Source organism: Lactuca saligna, chromosome 3, assembly GCF_052625555.1.
Source record: "Lactuca saligna cultivar CGN05327 chromosome 3, ASM5262555v1, whole genome shotgun sequence".
Taxonomy (NCBI): domain Eukaryota; kingdom Viridiplantae; phylum Streptophyta; class Magnoliopsida; order Asterales; family Asteraceae; genus Lactuca; species Lactuca saligna.
The window spans coordinates 169,071,392-169,085,047 of NC_136419.1; positions in this window are offsets into that span (position 1 = coordinate 169,071,392).

Below are 13,656 nucleotides of genomic sequence, written 5' to 3' on the forward strand. Positions count from 1 at the left end.
TGAAATAAAACACATCATTATAAAAAACATTAATAAAACAACATTCATTATCAAATGAAAAACTATAACCTTGTTTGTACAAGCCATGAAAAGAAATAATATTTCTCGCCATTTCAGACGAGTAACAACACTTATTCAAATCTAATGTTAACCACTACTTAACAATAAAGAGTAAACTCCAATCTTGGTGACAGGTGATGCTTTCCTATTGCCCATGATTAAGTTTACCTTCCCGTGCTCCACATCCTCACTTCTTTTTAGTCCTTGCAAATCAGAACAAATGTGAATTCGACTCCATGTATCAAGGACCCAAGAATTAGTATGCGGTGAGTTATTAGAAAATATAGTGTAAATTCCTACAAAGGAGGGTTTCATCTTCCTATCCTTTATATCCTGCAAGTACTTGGGGAAGCTTCGCTTCTAGTGCCCCTTTTCCGGACAATAAAAGCAGTACTTGTGCATCTTTTGTGTTGGAAGAGGGAGTAGCAGAACCACCTTTGGTTCCACTGGAAGATGAGCCATAAATAGACTTGCCCATGGTTCCCTTCAAAGTGTTCTTTGTCTTTTTCCCTTTTCCTTGCCAATTCCCAGAACAGGGGAAGTAGTAGGAGTGGTAACAACATTCTTACCTTTGAGACTACTTTCAACAGTTCTCAAAAGTCCCTGAAGTTTGCTAAGCGTGACATCCTCTTTGTTCATATGATAACTTATACGAAACTGATCATAAAAAGAGGGTAAGGAGTGTAGAATAATGTCTATTGCTAACTCCTCATCAAAGTTAACATTCGGTTTAAGCAACTGGTCCATGAATCTTTGCATTTTTTGCAGGAGGCCCAAGATGGACTCTCTATCATTCATCTTAGTTGTTATCATGGAGGTGATGATTTCATACCACTTTTGACAAGCACTCTGTGTTGGATAAGGTGTCTAAGTCCATAACTATTTCTGGTATGTACTTGACCCAACCCGGCATGGTCCATTTGGGTTGCATGGCACCATGCAATTGGATAGACTAAATGAGAGAAATAACACTTGGAGATTATTAATATATTATAAGTTCTAATATATTAATAATATTATTTGATTAGTTTGATCAAGAATGAATTTAGAATTAATTAAGTGATCAAAAGATAACTAATTAAATATATGGGTTGATTATGTAAATCATCCATATCTTGTATAGTGGGCTAAAAGGCTCCATGGACCATCAAGTTGGGTTCCACCCATAGGATGCTCCATGGATGCTCCATGGGAGTTACAAACCCATGGGTCATGGAAATGAAGAGTCATGACACATTAGGGTTTAACCCTAGATGTGTCAACACTATATAAGTAACATATTCTCCACCCAAACTCGGCTACACTAAGAATCAAGAGGGCTTGGCCGATTTTGAAGAAGTGAGTATTCTCTCATAAGTTCTTCCAAGAGCATTTGGTGTTGTGTGAAGCATTTGAGGCATCACACTTGGGGTGCTAGGCTCACAAGGTTTCAAGGAACACAAACAACAACAAGGTAAGTTATTCTATCTATACTTTATGTTAAAATTGTTCCCCACGTATGCTAGATAGGAATATAACCTTGGAATTCAACTTTGCATGACAATTAGACAAACATAGATCCAAGGTTATTAGGGTTGCATGTACACTTAGGAAGTGTTAGAATGCTCAAAACCCATCAGTGGTATCAGAGCCTAGGCTTGTTTGTTCTTATTTGTGCTTAAAAGTTGAAAACAGAATCGGAAATTTTGCTGTCTGCGAATGGACTCGTCGAGTCTATAGGGGGGACTCGTCGAGTCCATGAGTATCTTCAACCAACTCGGCGAGTCAGTTTATGCACTCGGCGAGTAGGGTCGAATGAGTGCAGAATTTCGATTCAGTTGCTGGAAAATGAATTAGAAACATTACCCTAAACTGTTTTGGTAATTGAAAACTTGTTTTTGGTGGTGTAATGTCTTTGCTAATTCATTTACAACAACTAGTTATCAAAATTACAAAGTTTTATGTAATTTTTGATTGTGTTCATATTCATGTTCTTGTTCTTATGATGTTTTAGATGATCATAGGAATTATTTGTAACCTATGTGGTAGATTAATTCTTGATCATAATGTGTTTTAATGGAGTCCATAACTTATCCTTAAGTTATGGAAAACCAAGAGTCATACTTGAGTTAAAACGATTAAAACAAACACAAGAGTTAGAAAAATGAAGAGTCTTCATTTTATTACTCTATTAAACTCATAAGTTACAAGAAATGAAAAGTTTTGAAAGTTACAAAACTTGCCCTCAAGTTTTGGAACAAGTAAAGTTAAGTTAAAACTTTAAGTTCCAACCCCTAGAATTTTAAAAGTTAAAATTCAACCCTTATACTTATATTATGATGATTTAATAATTATATATATATGTATAAGAATAAAGTCGTCTTACCGCTAGTACGCCTCATTCACGAAGCCGGTCTATAAGGTGGGTATAAGGTTGTTGCCTATAAAATGGTGACTTAATGGGTGTATATTCTCACCCACTGCTTGCTTGACTGGTGGAGGGTCGTTAGCCGAACGGGTAAGACAAGGACTTATAAATTCTCATTCAAAGTATGATGAATATAATAAAGTAACTAAATGTTTATTAAATTCCCAATCTTAGTTACTTTAGGAAAAATGTGAATAAGGTGCTAATCCATGAAATTACACTTTACACTTTGTCTAAGTCGTTGGTGGAGCGTGTGTGGTTAACCGGCACACTAACTTGGACTTAACAAGGTAGGTAAAGGGTGACTTAAGGTTTATTATAGTATCGGTGGAGCGTGTGTGGTTTACCGGCACATCGATTGAGTGATAAACTTTAAGGGTACCAAGTGATTTGCATGGTTACTTCACACCTCGTTTTGTGATCCTCGGCATCCCAGTCACAAAACCTGGAGGGCACTCCCGAGATTGAAACATGCCTTTGAAAAGTTCATTGGATCTCAAAGAATCTAGGAATTTCTAAAACCAATAAAAACTAAATATTTAATATTTCGGTTTTCGTGGTGGAAATTGGTGAATCGTCATTCACCTACCTTTCAAATATGGTATAGCTTAGATTATGGCATACCTCTTCTAAGTTATATTATATTGTGATTGGATCCTAGCCTTAATATTACATTTGGGTGTTTTATTAAGGACTCTCTTAAATCTAAACTAAACTTGTTCTTCTCTTTCAGATGTCTTCAAATAATGCTTCTGGCTCGAATCCTAATGGCTCCTTTACTCTTATGAGTTTGTGTGGGAAAGTCACCTTTGATGGATCCAACTTCAATAAGTGGATCAGAAACATCAGGATGATTACCCGCTACGAGGACAAAGAATATGTCCTTGACAAGGAGCTTAAGGAAATTGACGAGTCCACTGCAACTCCCCAGGAGATCGCTGACTTTCATACTCATGAAAGAGATGCAACCAAGGTGGCTTGCATCATGTTGGCCACCATGACAGCTGAACTCCAAAAGTCTTATGAAGATTTCTACCCTTATGAAATGCACCAAGATTTGATGGAAAGATACCATCAAAGTGCACGACAAGAGAGGTACGAAGTCATCTGCTCCATGATAACAACCATGATGAAGGACGGAGAGTCCATCACGAGCCACATGCAGAAAATGCAAAGGTATGTGGATCGTTTGCTGAAGCTCAATGTGAACTTCCCTGAGGAGCTTGCAATAGATATCATTTTGCACTCCTTACCATCGTGCTATGATCAATTCCGCATGACATATCACATGAACAAGGAAGAGGTCACCCTCAGAAAACTTCAGGGACTTCTCAAGACCGCAGAAACAGGTCTTAAGGGGAAGTCGGTTGCTATCACTCCTACTCCAGACTCAACTCCGGTCTTGGCAATCGGGCAAAGTCGAGGGAGGAAGAGAAAGATATCTTCAAAGGGTACCAAGGCTCGGACCCTTGATGGCTCTTCTTCAAGTGGAACCAAGAAAGTTTTCATTACTCCTTCTTCTGACCCAAAAGAGGCTGAATGCTTCTATTGCCATGAAAAAGCTCATTGGAAGCGGAACTGCCCAAAGTACCAGCAGGATGTGAAGGATGGGAAAGTCAAACCCAACCATGCAGTTATTTACACTATCATTTCTAATAACTCACCCCATTCGAAATCTTGGGTCCTTGATACCGGTTGCGGTATTCATATTTGTTGTGACTTGCAGGGACTAGGAAGAAGTGAGAATGTGGAGCAAGGAAGAATAAACTTAATCATGGGGAATAGGAAAGTTACACCTGTCACCAAGATTGGAGTTTATACTTTATCGCTAAGTAGTGGGTTAAATTTAGATTTGAATAAATGTTGTTATTCTCCAGAAATGGCAAGAAATATTATTTCCTTTCATGCATTGTACAAACAAGGTTTCACCTTTTCGTTTGATAATGAAGTTGGTTCGATTAATGCTTTCTTTAATAATGTACTTTATTTTAAAGCATTACCTTGTGATGGTGTGTATGAAGCTGTATCTATTGTAGATAACTTAGGAAATAATGTTTTATGTATTGATTCTACTAATAATAATAACTTGGATAAAGCATCACTATGGCATTGTCGTCTTGGACATATAAGCAAGAAACGCATAGGCCAACTCCAAAAGGATGGAGTCTTGGAGTCGTTTGACCTAAAGTCAAATGATAGTTGCGAATCATGCTTACTTGGAAAAATGACAAAGTCACCCTTCACAGGCTCGTGTGAAAGGGGTGAAGGTTTGTTGGACCTTATACACACGGATGTGTATGGACCATTCAAACATGCCACAAGAGATGCTAATCGTTATTATTTGACTTTTACTGATGATTACAGTAGATATGGATATGTCTACTTAATCAAGAATAAGTCAGAGACTTTCTAGAAGTTTAAGGAATTTAAACAGGAAGTCGAGAATCAATTGGGCAGGAACATTAAGATGCTTCGATCCGATCGAGGTGGTGAGTATCTTAGTTCAGAGTTCCTCGACTATCTAAAGGAATGTGGGATTGTCTCACAATTGACACCTCCCAGGACACCGCAGTTGAATGGTGTGGCTGAGAGGCGTAATCGAACCTTGTTGGACATGGTTCGTTCCATGATGAGTCGAGCTTCACTACCAATCTCATTCTGGGGGTATGCCTTAGAGACTGCCGCCCATATCCTTAATCTAGTCCCTACAAAGAAAGTTGCCAAAACTCCTCACGAGATGTGGACTGGTAAAGTACCTAAACTAGACCACATCAAGATTTGGGGATGCGAGGCTTTCGTGAGACGCGAGACTCACGATAAGCTCAAACCCCGAAGCGAGAGGTGTATTTTCATCGGCTACCCACAGCAATCCTTTGGTTACCTCTTCTACAGACCTAGTGACAATTTGGTCTTTGTAGCAAGAAGAGGAGTCTTTCGAGAAAGAGAGTTTATAAGCCAAGGAGACAGTGGGAGGCAAGTTGATCTTGAAGAAATTCAAGAGTCAAGTGGTGAAGGAACTTCAAACTCTAGCCCTCAACTTGAGGAGGAAACTCCTGTTGAGCCAATTGACGAATCTGTACCTCTGAGGCGTTCCACGAGAGTTAGGAGTGCACCTGAGCATTACTATGGATTCCATATTACTGCAGAAGGTGAGACACTTATTAGTGATGAGACACTAGTAAGTCAAGATGACCCTAACAGCTACGAGGAAGCCATGGCAGGCCCCGAGTCTGCTAAATGGAAAGAGGCTATGGATAGCGAGATACAATCCATGTATGAGAATCAAGTTTGGAACTTGGTTGAGAATGTACCAGGTCGAAAGACTGTAGGGTGCAAATGGGTCTTCAAGAAAAAGACCGACATGGATGGTAAAATACACACTTATAAGGCTAGACTGGTTGCAAAGGGCTTCTCTCAAATTCCTGGAGTGGATTATGATGAGACCTTTTCTCCGATAGCCAAGATTAAGTCTATTCGGGTTCTGTTAGCCATAGCTGCATTTCATGACTATGAAATTTGGCAAATGGATGTCAAAACCGCTTTCCTTAATGGGAAGCTGGCTGAAGATGTTTACATGAGTCAGCCAGAGGGTTTTGTCAGCAACGAGTACCCTAATAGAGTGTGTAAGCTTGAGAAGTCCATTTATGGATTAAAGCAAGCACCTCGCAGATGGAATCTTTGCTTTGATGAAAAGGTCAAGGAATTTGGCTTTTCTAGGAGTGAAGATGAATCTTGTGTATATGTCAAGGCTAGTGGGAGTATAGTTAGCTTTTTGGTATTGTATGTGGATGACATACTACTCATAGGAAACGACATTCCAACCCTGCAGGAAGTAAAGTCCTGGCTTGGAAAGTGTTTCGCTATGAAGGACCTTGGTGAAGCTGCCTATATTTTGGGGATAAGGATCTTGAGAGATCGGAGTAAAAGACTAATTGGACTTAGTCAAAGTACCTACTTGGAGAAGGTCCTGAAGAGATTCAGAATGCAAGACTCCAAGAAAGGAGAGTTACCCATCCAAAGTAGCGCCAAGTTGAGTAAGACACAAAGCCTTAGCACTGAGGCTGAGATAGCAGAAATGAGTCGAGTACCTTATGTTTCGGCTGTAGGTTCGATCATGTATGCTATGACGTGTACTCGACCTGATGTAGCCTTTGCCTTGAGCATGGTTAGCAGGTTTCAGGGGAACCCTGGCAAGGCACACTGGACTGCGGTAAAGAATATTCTCAAGTACCTACGAAGGACTAAGGACTGGGTCCTTACCCTCGGTGGGAGTGATGACTTGAGAGTTGTAGGGTATAGTGATGCTAGCTTCCAGACTGATAGGGATAACTTCCGCTCTTAGTCGGGCTGGGTCTTTACCCTAAATGGAGGGGCAATTTCTTGGAAGAGTTCCAAGCAAGAGACAGTGGCAGATTCTACTTGTGAATCAGAGTATATTGCAGCTAGCGAAGCGGCAAAGGAGGCGTTATGGCTGAGGAACTTCATTGGAGACCTTGGAGTTGTACTAGCTATTAAAGAGCCAATGGAAATTTTCTGTGATAGTGAAAGTGCTGTTGCCTTAGCCAAGGAACCAAGGGATCACGGGAGATCTAGACACATCGACAGAAAATACCATTTCATCAGACATCGGATCGAAGAAGGACTCCTCGTGGCAAAGAGGGTATCATCAGATGAGAATCCGGCAGATCCCCTCACGAAGGGACTGACTCGGGTTAAGCATCTCCAGCATGCTCGGAGCATAGGGCTGAAGGATGATATTAGATTTAGTAGTTAGATAATCTCGAAATTTGTAAAGTGTAATTGACATTTGATGATGAATAAAAGTGTTTTATTTATGAGTAAAGTGTTACTATCTCTTGTCGATCGTTTACTATATTTCTTTTGCATGTTTTGACTTCCAGAATAATTTTGTTTGGTATAACATATTATTCAAACCTCCACAGTCGGTCATATGTCGGAAGTAGGTATGAATCAAGACTGTCATGTTTGGTTGTAGAGGTCTGGGAAAAGGCTACAACAATCATGAGTGCTCATAAGTTCTGAGCATTGGACTCAACCCACGCTCACTGGAATCACTTCATGGAATTCTATCTCGAGTGATCGTGAGACGGTAATATCATATAAGTCTTTAAACCTAGAGATATGATTTGTTACTTACAAGTTGGTTATGCATTGATTGTACGAAAAACGCATTGGTAACTCGATGTTATAAAATCGTGCTCTTGTGTGTAATTCAATGAGTAGTAGAACAAACATATGAGTCGAAGTTTATCTGTTCCTTCTTGGATTAGAAGCTGATATCTGGGCCCCTCGATGATTTTGTTTTGACCTATGTACCGGGCCCGGTCAGAACTACATTGATGTGTTCAATGAAGTTCTTTGTCAAACAAATCGGAAATCGGGAAACAAACTGTTGGACAATAAGTAAGACATTGTTCCATGTATTTGTCCGACTGATATCTAGAACAGAGGATTATATGATCACTTATCTTAAATGGCGTACCATCATCTTCTCAGTTTCGAGAAACCTTGAAAAGAGCTACGATTGCCGATCGGTTCCTGAAGTCATACTTGCAGTAATAGTTATTAGACTTATCCAAGTGGGAGACTGTTGGATAAGGTGTCTAAGTCCATAACTATTTCTGGTATGTACTTGACCCGACCCGGCATGGTCCATTTGGGTTGCATGGCACCATGCAATTGGATAGACTAAATGAGAGAAATAACACTTGGAGATTATTAATATATTATAAGTTCTAATATATTAATAATATTATTTGATTAGTTTGATCAAGAATTAATTTAGAATTAATTAAGTGATCAAAAGATAACTAATTAAATATATGGGTTGATTATGTAAATCATCCATATCTTGTATAGTGGGCTAAAAGGCTCCATGGACCATCAAGTTGGGTTCCACCCATAGGATGCTCCATGGATGCTCCATGGGAGTTACAAACCCATGGGTCATGGAAATGAAGAGTCATGACACATTAGGGTTTAATCCTAGATGTGTCAACACTATATAAGTAACATATTCTCCACCCAAAATCGGCTACACTAAGAATCAAGAGGGCTTGGCCGATTTTGAAGAAGTGAGTATTCTCTCATAAGTTCTTCCAAGAGCATTTGGTGTTGTGTGAAGCATTTGAGGCATCACACTTGGGGTGCTAGGCTCACAAGGTTTCAAGGAACACAAACAACAACAAGGTAAGTTATTCTATCTATACTTTATGTTAAAATTGTTCCCCACGTATGCTAGATAGGAATATAACCTTGGAATTCAACTTTGCATGACAATTAGACAAACATAGATCCAAGGTTATTAGGGTTGCATGTACACTTAGGAAGTGTTAGAATGCTCAAAACCCATCACTCTGATGGTACCTTTCCATCAGATCCTTGTGCATTTCATTGGGGTAGAAATCCTCATAGGATTTTTGGAGTTCTATTGTCATGGTCGCCGACATGATGCATGATACCTTAGTGGCATCCTTCATGAGTAGTGTACTCAACAATCTCCTCTGGAGTAGTAGAAGACTCATGAATGACCTTCAGCTCCTTTTCAAGGACATATTCCTTGTACTCATAATGAGTGTCACACCCAAAAACCGAGAATGGTGGAATACGTTCTGGGGTGGAGGATGTCATGTACAGTATCATTACAATTGCATAATAGTATAAACAAGAAACAACAACCATTTCATTTATATAGTGACAATAATTACAATTGTGCTCTGCACAGTTAATAAACACCAAAAGTATAACAAAAATAAAAGATGAGTCTTGTATATGCTCCATCTTCTCCAAAAGCTGCCCTAGTACCTGTCTATCTTTGACCTGAGGATACAAGTTATTTTGAAAACGAGTATCAACATAAAGCTGGTGAGTTCATAAGAATTTAGTATCATTGTAGTATAAAAGTGTTTGCAAACTTATAGTATAAGAGTTAAAATTTCTATTTATGAGTAGTAGAAATTCCTAGAAAATCCTATATTTTCCAGAAAAGTACATTTGTAAGTCAATCCTTTGAGTTGTAAAAGTACTATCTTTGAAACCTTCAATTGTAAAAGTGTAGTAATAAATCTCATGTGAGTAATATGGCTGAAGAAAGGTTATTCCTGTTAACAGTAGTAGTGTTGTAACTTTAATTAGAAATAGATCTTTAATTTACTTCAGGATATTAGGTTAGACTTTAAGTCTTAGTGTATTTATTTGAGTATACGTGTAACCCCTCATGTGACCAACTATAAAGTAGTAGAGTGCATGATGACCTTACCAGTCATACGTAGTTAAGTGATGTAGTGCCACCCCTGGGCCTAGTCGGCTCGGACTGCAGTTAACAGTCGGGATGTAATGGCGTTAGTTTCGTATAGATCTATACATGTATTGTTGCTTTCCTTCAGGGAAGCCCTGCTCACATGGTGTAAGTGCAGTAGAGTGCCTTATAGAGATATAGTGTGTTATACTTGGTATTAATTAATTCTCTTATGCTTTGGTATGGTAGACTTTTAGCATAGTAAGTAGAGTGTTCTCTTATTTTTGCATTAACTTGTAATATTAACAGTTATAGTACGTATAGTAGTAGTAGAGGTAACGAGCAATAGCCATAACTATACCTATTATAGTTAACTACAGTATGTGAATTCCTACCTCTGATCAACAAAGGTAATGAAGAAGAAGAAAACTTTCATATCTACACAAATATATATGATATATAACTAAGAATTCAACGACAGTCGAATGGACAACCAATACCTTAAGACCACATCAAAGAAGAACAAGAAATAAAGCGAGCTATCGGCCGTAAGTCCTTCAAGTCTTACTTATATAAATATATTAGTGTAGATATAAATATATATATTTATAAAGGAAAAGTAGTAGAAACATAGTTTTGAAAGTATTTTAACAACAATTTAACTTAAAAAATGCATTTGATAATTAGTTAAAACAGTATTATTGCCAAGAATCTAAAAGTGTTGAGAAATCTCCTTTTGATGATATATTGTAAAATCACATATGATTTTATAAATAAACTTGTAGTATTGTACTTGTATGCTCCCTCCCCCCCCTCCCTAAAACATGTAAAAACATTTAGAAAGGTTCATTAAGGGGTATGAACTCACAGGATTTGAAATGTATGGACTAGGATGTTAAACGTCGGATCAAGGCTTGAAAACGTGCGAGGTTCCTATGTAATATTAAATGATACAAAAATGTATCTAATTAGATTTAAATCACTAATTAATAGAGGATATAAACTTCTAGTCGCAAAAACACTTCAATGCAAGTGTTTGGAGTGACCCGGGTGACATTTATGGGCATGTATGGCTTGGGTATGGAGTTTACTCTTCAAGACTAAACTCGTAGAAGAGTTTTCGGCCCTAAACACCACATCCCCATGAGTTTACAACCATAAACTCAAGGATGGTGTTCTTAGGTGCTAAATAGTCCTATATCATTTGAGGGGTGATGCTAGGTTTGGTTCTAGGGCATTAGAAAGGGACTAAATCAAAAATATGGACCATTTGATGAGTTTACCGTAGTAAACTATGATTTTATGGCCGTAAACTCTCACCCACTCATTTCTTATGTGTTTTGAAGGTCATAGATTAATCATAAGTGATTCTATTCATTTTTAGAAGCCAAGGGGTGAATTTTGGGCACCATTTAACCCCTTTATAGGAGTTTACGGCCCAAGAACCCATTCTTGAGGGGTTTACGGCTGTGAACTCCTTATACAGTTGTTTTTATCAAGTTTAAGGTCCCTAACTTGTTTGTGGTTGCTTCTAGACTTTATTTCAAGGCTTATGAGGTGTGTAAGTGGCATTTTAACACCCAAAAAGGAGTTTACTACCCATGAAAGGGTGTTTACAGACCAAGCATCTTCTTCGGCGGTAAACTCATGTTTACTCCCCAAATGTTGAGTTTAAGGTGTTCGAAGTCCAATCCAATAAGTCCTTAAGCCATATCTAAGCTCCAATGGTGGTTTGGAAGGGTTTTAAGGCTCAAAAACCCCTTTTATATGTGTTCACGGCCCAAGAATGTTCCAGGGCCGTAAACACATGTTTATGGTCCTAAAACATGATTTGAACATGAAAATGAAGGCTAAGGATGTTATTACCTTGGTGATTTGAAGCTTGAACTGAGTGATTTTTGGACCTAGATCTTGGATTAAGGAGAGAGGTTAGAGAGAGAGAGAGAGTGAAAACGTGTTTAAATGAGGCTTAGACCACTTTAAATATGGTTTGGATTTGAGACACGGTTGAATTCTACCCGATACTGATGTTTACAAAGACTTTTGGTCGCACCCGATTAAGTTGTCGTCACCCGATATGGTCGATTTTTTTTCTAATTACTAGTTTGAGACATTTTCTTGTGTTTCTAACATGTTTGGATACTTAAAAGGTCAAAATTAAAGTCTTCATTTAATTGACCTAATCCAAAAATGAAAACGGAATAATTTGCTTAAGACGAGTTTTACGGACGGAACGGATTGTGGCGATGGAACAACTTCGGGTTGTCACATTATCCCCCTGTGAGAGGGAATTTCGTCCCGAAATTAGAGTACAAATAATAATGTTATTACAAGATAACTAAGCGAAAAGATGGGGATACTTAAGCTTCATTTGATCCTCGCGTTCCTAAGTAAATTATGGCCCTCGCTGGGCATTCCATCGAACATTCACAATCGGAATGCGCCTTAGTTTCGTTCGTTTGACCTCCCGATCCATGATTTCCACTGGTTCTTCTACAAAGTTGAGGCTTTCGTTGATCTGGATCTCATCTAGTGGGATGACCAGGGTTTCGTCAGATAACCACTTTTTCAGGTTCGAGACGTGGAAGGTAGAGTGTATGTTACTTAGCTCGTCGGGTAGGTTGAGTTTGTAAGCTATGGGGCCGATTCTTGCAAGAATCTCGAAAGGCTGTATGTACCTTGGGTTTAGATTTCCACGCTTTCCAAAGCGTATCGTGCCCTTCCAGGGTGAGACCTTCAACAGGACTCGGTCTCCCACCTGGAATTCCAAAGGTTTTCTTCGTTTGTCTGCATAGCTTTTCTGTCGGTCCATAGTGGCTTTTAATCGTTCGCGAATATGTACAATCTTCTCGGTCATTTCTCGGATGATCTCCGGACCTGTGAGAGTGCTATCAGGAACTCATCCCTTAGCTAACTAAGTGTCACCCACCTCATCCCAACACAGAGGGGATCTGCACTTCCGACCATAGAGGGCTTCAAATGGAGTTGCCTTGATGCTCGTATGATAACTTTTGTTGTAGGAAAACTCCACAAGGGGTAAGTGTGTATCCCACGCCTTACCAAAGTCAATCACATAGGCTCGCAGCATATCCTCTAAGGTTTGGATCGTTCTCTTACTTTGTCCGTCAGTCTGCGGATGGTAGGCTGTACTCATGTCCAGCCTCGTCCCTAATGCTTTTTGCACTGATTGCCAAAATCTCGAAGTAAACCTACTATCTCTATCCGAGATAATAGATACAGGGACACCATGTAGTCGAACTATCTCCTTAATGTATGTTCTTTTGAGTTTCTCCATCTTGTTTGTTTCTTTGATGGGTAGGAAGTGCGCGGACTTGGTCAATTTGTCGATGATGACCCATATGGTATCCAACCCACCCGTTGTCTTGGGTAGCTTAGTTATGAAATACGTAGTGATCCGCTCCCACTTCCACTCCGATATCTTTGGTGGCTGTAAAAGACCTGATGGCTTCTGGTAATCGACCTTGACCTTCGTGCAGGTAAGGCATTTACTCACGAAGGTAGCAATCTCTACTTTCATATTAGGCCACCAGTATAGCTTTTTGAGATCCATATACATCTTATCTGAACCTGGGTGGACGGAGTATCGAGTGTTTTGTGCTTCCTTGATGACCAAGTCTCTGAAACTACTGTGGCGCGTGGTCCAGATTCGGTCCATGAGATAATAGGCTCCATCAGCCTTGACCTCCAAGTTCTTATCCATTCCACGTAGGCATTCTCCCGCCAAATTCTCAGAGTTTAAGGCTTCGAGCTGAGCCTCCTTAATTTGTGCGAATAGATGTGAATGGATAGTCATTGTTAATGACTTGAGTCTTCGACCAGAATACTCTTTTCTACTTAGCGCGTCTGCTACTACATTGGCTTTCCCCAGGTGATAACGAATCTCGCAGTCATAATCATTGAGTAGTTCGAC